Raw genomic sequence first — 13,226 nt, 5'->3', positions numbered from 1 at the left:
TATACTCATACCCTCTCCCATACATATGTTCCCTGACTCCAGGTTTTTTTTTTATTAGGCTGAAATGTTGGTGGAATTACTTATTGTTATGAGGTATTTTGTCATTAAAAAACTCTTTCAGGTTAAATACAAGAATCTCTGCAATGAATTTCACACATTAAGAATGCTTATACTGGCCAGGCACAGTGGCTCATGCCTGTAATCCCAGCACTTTGGGAGGCAGAGGTGGGTGGGTCACTTGAGCTCAAGAGTTCCAGACCAGCCTGGGCAACATGGCGAAACCTTGTCCCTATAAAAAATACAAAAATTACCTAGGTGTAGTGGTGTACGCCTGTAGTCCCAGCTACTCGGGGGCTGGGGTAGAAGGATCGCTTAAGCCCAGGAGGTCAAGGATGCAGTGAACAGTGATCATGTCACTGCACTCCAGGCTGGGTGAAAGAGTGAGACTGTCTAAAAAAGAAAAAAAAAATACTTATACTTCAAATATGGAGGATAGTTTCACTGTTTATTGAATCTCTCCATTATTTCAGATACTCTCTATACATTATCTTATGTAATTCTAAGAGCAATCATATGAGATTGGTTTTCTTATCTTCATTTACGAATGATGGCACTGGTACTAGGAGGAGGATGATGGATCCGCAAAGAATTGTGAAGTTAGCAACAGAGCCAGAACTTGATCTCAAGCTTGCCCGATATAAAAGAAACCCACACTCTGCTATATCAACCTGAGGGCTAGCTAAAATATTTGGGTGAGAAAAGTCAACTGAACATTCCATTTATGATGTTAGAACTCAGATTAATTCATGGAATTAGACAAAATACATAATTTTTAACAAAAGGAAGTCACAGGAAGGTGTGTTCACTGTTTAACTTGGGTTCTAAAGTGCAATGAAAAAGATGTAGTAGGAGTGTCAGAGGCCTTAAGAGAGATAGCGTTGACTTAGAGATAAGTGGGTAATGGCAATGAGGTAATGGAGCAGGTTAGTTAAAGAGGCAGTTGCTATTATAGTAATATACCAAAGTGTGGTTGCTATATTTGTACATAAATCATCCTCTCTCCTTCATTGTAGATCCTTTAGATCTTAATTTGAGCATTACTTTCTCAGAGAGACTTTCATTGAGCTCTCAGTCGAGGTTGGATTTCTTAGCCTTAAATGCTTTTAAACTACAGTCATGCACCATATATTGACATTTCAGTCAATGAAAGCCCTCATATAAAATTATGATCCCATAAGAATATAATGGAGCTGAAAAAATACTATTGCCTAGTGACATCGTGATGTCATAGCCATTGTGATACCCTAACACAACAATTAACTTCTCTATGTTTACATGTTTAGATACACAAATACTTAGCAGTGTGCCACAGTTGCCCACAGTATTCAGCACATTAACATGCTGTACAGGTTTATAACCTGGGAGCAATAGGCTATATATAGCAGACAGCCTAGATGTGTAGTAGGCCATACTAGGTATGTGATGCTGACACAATGACAAAATCATCTAATGACATTATTTCTGAGAGTGTATCTTCATCATTAAGCATGACTATAAATATGAGTTCTGCCCTGGACATATGTGTGTATATATCTCTCATTTGCTCTCTGTCTCCCTCTTTCACTTTCTTTTGTATGTGGAAAAGCAACTAAATGTGTGTAATTCTAAAGTATAATTAGGAGCAATAATGTATGCTCCCCTTCATTTCCACTTCAGACTTGTCTAATCCACTTCTAGCCTTTTCTATTCTTCTAGCAAATATATTTATTCATGATTTCAGGCCAGTTAATCTGATGAACTAATTTATTCTTATGTGATGGTATTAATGAATTGATGTCTTATTTGAGCAATGTCATATGTTTTAAGAATGTATGGTTCCAAGCTCTTGAGGGAGATACATTTGTAAGAGATGGGGGAAACCCTCCAAACTCTTCACATCATACCTTCTACTACATCTACATAGAGGCTGAAATACCAACGATACTAGTTAATGGTCTGTCTGGCGCCATGTTGCCTTGATTGTCCAGGTGTAATTGAATAAATAAAGATAATATGTTGGTGGATCATATCCACATTTGACCCTAACAGTTTGTAAATGTGGAGCTCTGAGTCCAGTTCAGTAGTATGAGGACATAAAATGTGAAAAAGGAGAAGCAGATGTGCTAGGTATTAATGAATATACAGAAATCAGCATCATTCCTAGTAGGTGTTTAAAAAATGCTTGTTTTTGAACCTGTACCCATTTGTTTTCCCTGCTTGCTATAGAAGAGTAATAATTGCATCACAATAAAATGTAGGTGTCAAATTTCATGTAGTTCTCTGCTTGGGCAGCTTCCTTAGGGTCCCTGAGTAGCTGTCTAACCCCCTACTTGTATGCATACCCCTGCTCCAAGTACCAATAAGCTCTATTATTAGGAATCAGATATAATTTGCTCAGTTAACTTGGATCCTAAATGAATTACTTTCCCAGTTTTCTCACCCCAGTTTATGGATGACTGGATGCTGGATGCCAGCCACCTGCCCGGCCCCATGATAACTGCCTGTTTTCTAATCTTCTCATGAACACCAGGGGTCTTGGTTTCTTGGCACTGGATCTTTCATTTTAGTGACTGTTGCATTCTGTACATCATTTTTGTGTGTAGTTTGATCTTTTAATATAGACATCCCTTTGTGTTACTGTTTCTCTATTTTCTCACCCTGCAGTTTGTATTTTATAATCCAGTATTGATTTTCAACGGATTCAGTGTGGCCTGTGCTGCCACTGTCAAATCGTGGTTATAAGATAATCATCAGCCAGGTTTTATAATACTTTCTGTCCCTCAGTAATCTCTGGATTCTTAGAACAAACATTTTGGATTAGATTTCTTGAGTTTGTGATTGATATGATCGAGAGTTGACGAATTATGAAAACATGATACTTATGGGTGGAATTTTCTTTAGTGATTCAGGTTTGGTATATTCGGATTTTTGGATAACAGACTGACAGTTTTATTTGCATAATTATAATCAGCATTGTACATAGAAAGGATACGGCTACTTTTTGTTAAATCCACATTTTCTAAATATCAAAAAAGGGAAATGGAGTGTAAATCAATTTTTGTATAATCTGTTTGAAACATGAGTTTTATTTGCTTAATATTACAGCTTTGCCCCTCTTCTGTAAGTCTTTTGGGATCCTGTGTAGAAGCTGTTCTCATTGAACACCAAACAGTTAAGTCCATTCTCTGGTACTAGCTACAAATTCAGTTTCATATTCTACTTAACAATTTAGGCAAACTGAAATATTTCTAGATGGTCTACTTCTGTTCATATAAAAACAAAACTGGATTTCCAAACAACAGCAACAACAACAACAACAAAATACAGACCTGGGCATGAACCTAGGTTAGTTAATACTGGCAGTGCTCCCTATAGAAAGAGATGTATTCTACATGTCCTGCCTAGAGCAGTTGAGAAAATATAGATGAGTGTAGTGAAAGTCAGAGAAGATTTATACAAAGGCAAGAACAATCTTGTTTTTGTTAAATCACCAGAATTTAGCTCAGTGGTGTGCACGGAGTAGTAATACATATTGGTTGAGATCACTAATAACATACTGATAAAATCTTCCCCTGCTCCCCTTTCAAGTCATACGCAATCAGGTGTGTATTTATTTAACTTCTTTTAGGCTTAAGGTATAACACAAAATACGCTTGCTAAAAAAATGTTTGCTGTTACAAAGCTTAAAAATAACCAGCAAGGAGGAGTGGAGATAGGAACAATAATGAGAGATAAAATACTGCAGGAAATAATTCTAAGCCCAGTGGTTAAGGATGAGCGTGTTTTGGCTTGAATCCTACTGCATTACTTAGAGTCTGGATGACCTTCGGGCTAGTTACTTTACCTATCTGTGCCCTAGTTTTTGTCTTTGTTTATGGAATAAGAATAATAAAAATACTTTGTGAAGTTATTGTGATGTTTAAATGACAACATGTACGTAAAGTGCTTGGAACACTACAGCATATTCCTCATTTGATCATTACTCCTTACATTCTGTCAGCTTCAACTATTTAAACGGAAATTCGATTCAAATATATATCATTAGAAGTTTAAGGGGCAAAAATGGCAGTAGAAGGATAGGAAGGAAGGAAAGAAAGAAGGAAGGAAGGAGGGAGGGAAGGAAGGGAGGGAAAGAGGGAAGAAAGGAAGGAAGGGAGGGGAGGAGGGAAAGAGGGAGGGTAGGAGGGAGGAAGGGAGGGAAGGAAGGAAGAAGGGAGGGAGGGAAGGAAGGAAGGAAGAAGGAAGGGAGGGAGGGAGGAAAGGAAGGAAGGGAGGGAGGGAGGGGAACTAACAGCAAAAGCAAATACAGTTATTAATTAGGAGATTTTTTTTGAGAAAACCATGTTTATGTAGAAATATATGTTTCCTGCCTTTTTAATACACTGAAGAAATTGTTAAGAATGATATATTCTATTTAGAGCACTTATAATTTGAAGACATTGGGGGACCTTTAGAGATCTTCTAGTTCAAGGACTGTCCTTTTATTTTTTTCTTTTTCTTTTTTATTTAATTTAATTTATTATTTTTTTTGAGACGGAGTCTCACTCTGTCGCCAGGCTGGAGTGGAATGGCGTGCTCCTGGCTCACTGCAACCTCTGACTCCCTGGTTCAAGCAATTCTCCTGTCTCAGCCTCCCCGAGTAGCTAGGATTAGAGAAATGTGCCACCACGCCCAGCTAATTTTTGTATTTTTAGGAGAAACGGGGTTTCACCATGTTGTCCAGGATGGTCTCGATTTCCTGACCTCTTAATCTGCTTGCCTCGGCCTCCCAAAGTGCTGGGATTACAGGCATGAGCCACGGCGCCTGGCCTATTTTTTCCATTTTTTTTAAGTGACATACTATTTGGATGAAAAAGAAAAATGCAAGACTGTACCTAGGCAGGTACAGTTTAAAAGCACTAATTGTGTCTACCTATTTATTCAAAGAATAATTAGACACAGTCAAGTAATATGACTTGTCCTAAATCACACAACTTCCTAGATACCCAGTCTGGACTATTAACAAAGCACTCTTTCATATATAACATTCTCTAACTTGACTTTAGTTACTTAAAGTATTTCCATACAGGAAGCTATTATTTAGATAATAGGAACATCTCATTCTTTAGGTAAAGTTGTTTTGGTTCCCTGCTTTTTAGTTAACCAAGGACTCTAGAAATGACAGGTAACGTGTTCATATTCATCAACTTCACTGGACACATTTAATATTAGTCAATGGCAACCTGAGTTTCTCCACCACATTTAACAAGCATATTAGAAAATGCAAAGAGCCTTACAAAGAAAATGATATAATGGTGTTTTTCTAGGTATGATGTCTATTAGAAACTATAATGTGATATTCTACTACTTTAAAATAATAATGATTGACTTATTTTGAGTTTTGTTTTACAGTTGATCAGTAACCAATTTATTGAAGCCGCGTTAGAATAGTAAGGGCTTAAAACCCAAATGGATTTGTCTGCAGGCTTGCTCAGGGACAGTGTGGTATACAGTCACTCAACCAAAGGTGGCTCTGAAGAGACTACATTTATGTTTTTAATAGGCTATAAAGTAATTTTAGAAAATTATTTTTTAACTTCCTTTAATTGTTTAATCAGCCTCTACATTAAAGAAAACTGTTAATTTCACTATAGTTTTAAAAATCCCTGAAATTATAAGACCAAAATACCTAGTAGAATATGTACTATTATAAATTGCTAATTGATTATGGTGAAGGTCCTAATAATGCAATGATTTTCTTTTAAAGAATGAATTCTTGGGTCACTTGTCATACATTCACCCATTTGTGATTTAAAATCAAAATCTTACAACACATTATAAGTACTGTATAGTTTAGTCTTACATTTTTTCCAGGCCTGCAATCTTTGCCTGTTAATTGGCATATTGAGTTCTTTTCCACTTAATATAAATATTGATATAGTTTGCTTTAAGACTATCAGGTTAGTAATTCATTTTTATTTGTTCTGTCTGCTTTTGTTTCTCTTAGATTATTTTAAATGCAATTGCTTATTATTGAAATATATGTGTAATAACATGGACTAATGAAAAACAGAGATCCCAAAAATCATAGCTTTCTTATAAACAGGCAAAAGCAGCTTGAAATTTTGTTGTTAGAATTTCCATGTACAATAGCCTTAAACATTTTGAACATCTATGAACAGCCATAAGTTATATTTGATAACCACATGAAAAATATTCTAAAAAATTTGAAAAAATATCGAAGACAAGACTTTATCAAATGAAGAGTCATAACTGCTTCCCAGAGAAGAGTGAATATAAAAAAGATTTTGATTATTAACTAATATATAAATTCTTATGAGTTACACAATTACAATAGTATTAGATTATTCTAAATTTAATCTGAAAGTGTAACCAGATGAAGGAAAGTTAGTAACCATTTTGTGAGCACTTACTGTTTGCTGATCATTGCATTCATTATCTAATTGTATTTTTAAAATAGAAAACTTGGTACAAAAATAGTTAGAGCATTAAAATAAATAGGTAACAAAGAAATTGACCCCATTTTTTAAAATCCCTGATTATGTGATAAAATGGATGACTCAAATATATAGACAAGAGTTTGGACTATGTAAGAATTGTTACTGTGATAATTTGTCAGACATTCCTATAAAAATCCATTAACCCTCATTTATACCACATAACTGATAAATTACAGATGGTTTAGAGACCTAAGAGTAACATATATAACATTTTAATGAAAAAAGGGCAAAATATGACTTATCTCTGAATGAGGAAGGATTTATAAGCTTATGTGTAATAAAAAAATCACCAAGGCTGTACAACCAACCACTGTGTTGAATGCTAATAGATTGAACAATGTTCAGATTGATAAGTATGCTACCTCAGATATCACCAAGATAAATAGTTTACTTATTAATACATTACACAAAATTTCGGAGCAGTCAACATACAAGGCAAAGAGATGAGCAGTATTTTCTAGTATAAATGGAGGTTTATTCTTTGAGTTAAAGTTCCTCACCAAAAGATACAGAGCTGCAGAAAATGACACCTGACTAAGTGATGATTACATTATTCATTCTAGAAGCCCAATTGTAATCCTCCAGACCTGCCTCTGTGTATGCATACATATGTTTATACGTCTGGGGTACTTCATTTCATAACCTAGTTTGGATATATTCTGGTTACTGCTTCAGCTGTATGGCAGTCCTCATTAATCATTTTTTATTTTAGTGGAATAAGAATAAAGGTCAGTTTCCTAGAAGCAATAGGAAGATATGACAACAGAGAGACCAGATAAAAGGCTTTTGCTACAATAGAGTACATTTGTTATGTACTGAACTTTGATTTTGCATCACTTTATTTTCAAAGCCATTGCCATCTACCTACATAAATCAAATAACTGGTTGTGATAGATGTTGTATTCATTGTTCAGATTACCCTTTTTCAGAGTGATTCCCCAGTTGCATGGAGTGTGGTTGCTTGGGCTGACAGCTGAATAACTCTGCATGGATGTCCCTCAGTCAAGGATATGATACGCTCCAGGTTATGCTTCTGCCCTGGAGGTCTTCCTCCAATGAGTGGTCGATAATAGGGTCCCAAGACATTCTCCATTACCTCATTCTGGGACTGCTCTGGAAGGTCATCTTGCAGCCTCTGGGGGGGAACAGGCTGAGGCCTCTGTTATACTCGTAACAGTTCATCCTTGCCTTCTGCCCAGTTCTGCTTCCCTTCTGCCCAGTTCTGCTTCCCTTTCTTCTTGGGTGTAACCCTCCTGCAGTAACCTGGCTGCAAAAAAACATCTCCAACTCAGAATCGGGGAATTTGATCTACAATGGTAGTCACATTCATGATGACATTCCAAATCTTGGAGATATTGTCTCAGTTTCTGTTGACTTCTGAAACAGGAAGGCAAACTGTTGTTCTTTGTTGAAATTTTGGTGGTAATGTGTGAGAAACTTTTAGAGATTCCTTGCTTAGTGTTTGAAATCATTCTCAGCATCTTGTCAAGCATTAATAGAGTTTTGAGGCATAAAAATATAAGTCTAATCCTCTATTTTTCTCATTTTCACTAACATTGTTGGCATGGCTATAATGAATATAATATGTGTGCAATCTGGTATGAAATTTGGAGCATTTGTGATACATAAATTCTCATGATTTACTTTCTTTAGATAACAGAATAGCCAAGTGAGATGAGCCTCAATTTACAAAATGCCTGAAACAAAAATGTCAACATGTAAAATGGCTTGGTAATTCATGAATGATTTATTATTATTTTTCTGAGTTTTAAAAAAATATTGTATAGACTAGTTAGGAAATACTCATATTAGGTTTCATGTTAATTTTCCAGTGGCACAGAGATCCATGCATAGATAATATTATTAGAAATCATATACTAAGTTATAATTAAGTGATGAAACCATAGGTGGCACAGTAGTTCAGAAGTATAATAGAGTAATTGTAAAGGATTGGTGAAAGAGCAGGGACTAGCTCGTTCCTGCAGGTTGAATGTGAAACATTTTGATTCCTGAAGGTTAATTGTGAAACATTTTGATTCCTGAAGGTTGATTGTGAAACACTTTGAATGTCTGAAGGACATTGAACATTATTTTTTAGGCATTATGTAGTTTTAAAGGATTTAAGAATTGGAAACATGTGAGAAATATATAACAGATTTAACAGTAATATGTAAGTGATCTGGGAGAGGAAGACAGTGGTGGAAAGACTCCATTAAGAAACAATCTCAATAATGTAGGAAAGAGACTTGATAATTACATTCTCAATTCTTTTCAAAATGTTCACAAATATGTTTACATTTATCATCGTTTGGATTGATTCCTAGGGGTAACGATTGACATGCATTATCTCAGAGCATTGTGTACCTGGCACACCTCCTGTAGATAGCTGGGAATTGGCTTCTTTAGTCTCAAAATTTTTATTTTTATTTTTTTTATGGATGCTGCATGGGTTCAAATCAAAACAATCACTGTAGTCCACAGATTAAATATATTGCTTTCCCCTTATCTACATTGCCTCTAAGTTTATCACAGGAGCAAATTAAATTGGTTTGGAAGTATTTATACTTTATAAATCCATGTTGGTTCCTACCTAGTACCTCAAGCTTGTGCAGATAAGTGAAAATTGATTAGAATTCACAACTGTCCATCAATCTACAATTATAATTGTCCATTTCTTACACAAAAGACAAAGTTTAACCTCTACTGTGACGGAGAGACTTGCTAGTTTGTTCTAGCTTCCTTAATTAATTTTAGAAACATTATAATAAGTAGTGGCACTAGGAACAATATTATCTAAGAGTTGCCTAAGTACCTGTCCACAACACAAATTTTAATATTATATATATAAATTGATATATAATCTTACCTTAAATTACTTTCAAATTGCTGTCATTGTTTGGTTGTTCATTGTAATTGAATTAGTTTGGGTAATCCATTTAGCCAGTATTTCAAAATTGATTTGATTAGTATCTGCATTCATATTTCTGTTGTTTTAGATTCCATATAAAGGGCTCAGCACAGTGCGTGGCACAAAGGAGACCTTCAGCTCTCATGGTTGCCTCCCCAGGAACTAGTTTTCCTGCAACACTAACATAAGGTTTTAATTAAACAACTCCTGTGACTAGGGTTTACCTTAATTTTGTGGTCTTGGAGAAGAGGTTAAAAACAATCTGTGCTACTTGAAAAAAAAAGATTAAGCAATATAGGTTCATTTTGATTATTGACTTCTTTGCTTGGCTTTTTATTTCTGCCTTTCATTTAGAATAATATTCAGATATCTTAGAACACAAATACTTTGCATTTTAAATTTACTTCAAAGTTAAGATTTATTTTTAAAACAAAACAATGGGAATGTATGCAAATAAGACTTTTTTAGTGAGAAGTGTGATGTATTATTACAGTGTACTGAAGTGTGAAGAGCTTGATTTATAACCTTGGATAGTTAACATGAATAAATCATAAATTACAACAGTGAGCTTCTTCTGAGTTTTAGAATACCTTATTTTGCATATAGTCTGTATGAATTTGGCTGAACAAGTGGTAAGCTTGTTGTTTGTATGTGGATATGTACATAAATATTACATGATATATAGAGATATATAAGCATACATACATAGTGTTTTATATATTAACTTTTGTCTATGCAAGACTCATATTAAGAATACTGTTTTATCACAAAAAGTAGACACTCATACAAATATGTGATTGAACAGAATGGAAGATAGATTTTTTTTTTCCTTAATCTACAGGTGAGAGTAGCGTATGTCTTTGAAATTGATTTTGTTCAGAGCCCACTTTACTGGAAAGGCATGAATGCTAAATCCAACTTTCACATTGGAAATCCTTCCACAGTGACAATGGTGTTAACAGATTAAAGACGAGAAATTTCATTATGTGGCCAGTAGTACGTTTTCCTTGTAAGTTAGAACAAAGCAACAAACAAAAGAAACCCAAATGATTTTATACTCTTGAACTAAGTTCTTAGTTGGGTTTCCCTTTTTTGTACCTAGATCTAATCAGTCAAAAATAGTGAGGGTGGGTTGGAGTAGGAAAAGATATTTTCTAGATTTGGAACACTTCAAAGAGTTTAGTGATTTCTCAGCTAAGCATGACTCTTGAAGCTGATAGAAGATCACATGAAGGTTGGGGGAGTGGACAAATCAGTGGGAATAGCATCAAAGCAGTATGACTAAAAATGAAAAAGGAGAATTAATGATAACTTTGGAATATTTTCAAAGTTGAAAATGTTTTTTCTATGACAAAGGTTATAGTTGAGGACACTTGCAACAAGAAAAAGTAAATATATGATGAGCACTTAGCCATGTCTGAGACTGGATTCTGAGACCACAAGTTTTTAAATAATTCATTTATTTATTCAAGAAGTTTCCTGAGAATTAGCCGTCTAGGCCCTGAGATTGTGGGCGAGAACAAAACAGACAGCACTGACTTGTGGAATTTGTATTCTGCTGGGAAGAAGTAGGCAATTAAATACTCATGAGTATAATATGTAGTATTATTATATTTATAGTCGGCAACTACTGAACTCTGCTATTCTATTTCATTCTATATTCTGATAGTGGGAAGTAGATAATTAAATAAATATTTATAGGTGTAATAAATAGTATTATTATATTAATAATCTGCAACTTCTCAGCTATTGTATTCTATTCTTCACTTGATTCTAAAGTAAGAATAAATGTTCTCAGAGAATAATCCTACATTATTTTATTTATTTATTTATTTATTTATTTATTTATTTATTTGGAGACAGAGTCTCACTCTGTCTCCCAGGCTGGCATGTAGTAGTTTGATCTCCGTTCACTACAACATCCGCCTCCTGGGTTCAAGCGATTCTCCCACCTCAGCCTCCCGAGTAGCTGGGATTACAAGCACCTGCCACTATGCCCGGCTAATTTTTGTATTTTTAGTAGAGAGGGGGTTTCTCCACATTGCCCAGGCTGGTCTGGAACTCCCAGCATGAGGTTATCCACCTGCCTTGATCTCCCAAAGTGCTTGGATTACAAATGTGAGCCAACATGCCTGGCCGACCCTACATTATTTTAAGAAATACATTCTTTTTACGCTATTGAGCTGTGTGAAATTATGAAGCCTATTACTTCAAAATGAGATGTAAAGCATCTTTGATCAATAAAAAAGAGGATATATATGCTTGGCTATTCATAAAATAATTTTCATAAGTAGTAGTGATCATATCTGTTCCATTCTCTTGACCTCTCCCAAATTGTCCACTAGTTTCACATATAGTTAAAGTAAAACAAACCAGGTATTTGAAGGATATATATATATGTGTGAATGACACTAAAGGTGCTCAGTGACTTACTTATTTAACCGGGCTTTATCCCATACTTATTGTCTGTTTTTCCTGTGTAGCAGAAGCAGATAAAAAGTTTGGAGAAGAAGTAAGTACAAAATGATATGTGGCTCAGATAAAACCATGGGCGGCCATTTTTTATTCTAGAACAGGAAACTGAGAGTTTTTAAATGCTGTATTTTGAGGTGGGTCTTGAAATATACGTAAGAAGTCATAATGAGAAAATGGAAAACACTTTTCATTTGTCAGTTAAAATTCAGTCATAAATGTATTATGATATGGTGAAAATTAGGGAGTTGTATACATCAATTTTTCTTCTAAATTTCTTTTTGAGGTTTGATACTGGTACTGCCTCACTTTTGTAGGAGTAGGCTGTTTTTCTACCAATAAATATCTTTTTATACATGTTTTCATGTAATTCTTTTTCGTCTTTTAAAAAATGTATACTTATGATAGTTTTTCTAAGGTATGGACAATAATACGTGTTCAGTGTGTGTGTTCTTTTTAAATTAATTTATCATGAGGTACTATTCTTGCCTTTAAATTTTTTTCAGAATGGGATTCAGTGACTATTTCCATTATTTTTTTTAAAAATCAATCTCCCTTTATTAAAACATGATTTGAAAATTTATAATTCCCCAACTTAGTAATTTTTTAACATGTAAAATAGAGTTATTTAGTAGTTTAAAAACTTATTTCACAAAGTTGTATTGTAGTCATTCTCAAATATTTAGGGGCTGGCATCTGGTAGTCATAATGTTTAACTTACAAGATTATAAATAATTGATTATTAAACAAAAATTAATGCAATGTTATTTTTATTAAATCACTTACCTTTTCATACATTAAGAAAAAATGGAGAGAAATTTAAAATTAAGATATTTCTATTAGCTTATTCTTTCCTGTGAATGCAATTTTAGTACCAGAACTCTTAGCTTAAATCATGTAACAGTTATGTTCTGCAGCAGCTTGCTTTGAAAACCTCTGTTAAAATGCAAATTACATATTGTTAAATAATGAAAATTTAATCAAATTAATTGGCCTTTAATTTACAGTTTTAATCCCTCCTGACTTGTTTCTTGTTCTTTCTGTCTGATCAAATTCAGTATATTATTCTACGATGAGACCTGAACCAGCAGTTAGGATTCATGCTTTCTGTTTTAAAGTTTGCTACTATGTGCTTGAGCTTTAGGAAAATTATTTAACAACTCTTATTTTACTGACATGTAAAGTGATTAGATTGGGTACAATTGAATTTTTTTGATCAGTTATTCCTGAAGGCCTTGTGTTTTTGTATAAAATCACAGATAGATAGATAGATAGATAGATAGTTGCAGCCGTTTGGCCTGGGGTTC

At 34.4% G+C, this 13,226-nt stretch overlaps 1 protein-coding gene and 1 long non-coding RNA gene across 50 annotated transcripts in view; one reads left to right on the top strand and one right to left on the bottom strand.

Moving 5' to 3' along the window:
- Nucleotides 1-13,226, top strand: part of ADGRL3 (adhesion G protein-coupled receptor L3) — an 858,853-nt gene that overhangs the window by 239,653 nt on the left and 605,974 nt on the right. The window lies entirely within an intron of this gene.
- Nucleotides 6,997-13,226, bottom strand: part of LOC134761272 (uncharacterized) — a 39,028-nt gene continuing 32,798 nt past the window's right edge. Inside the window, exons 2-3 of the long non-coding RNA XR_010139685.1 lie at nucleotides 9,406-9,626; nucleotides 6,997-7,806 (exon numbers count right to left, since the gene is read on the bottom strand). This is a non-coding gene — a long non-coding RNA (uncharacterized LOC134761272). The remainder of the gene's footprint in view (nucleotides 7,807-9,405; nucleotides 9,627-13,226) is intronic.

The sequence above is a fragment of the Pongo abelii genome, chromosome 3, assembly GCF_028885655.2.
Source record: "Pongo abelii isolate AG06213 chromosome 3, NHGRI_mPonAbe1-v2.0_pri, whole genome shotgun sequence".
NCBI lineage: Eukaryota > Metazoa > Chordata > Mammalia > Primates > Hominidae > Pongo > Pongo abelii.
This window is presented reverse-complemented; position numbering and strand designations above follow the sequence as displayed.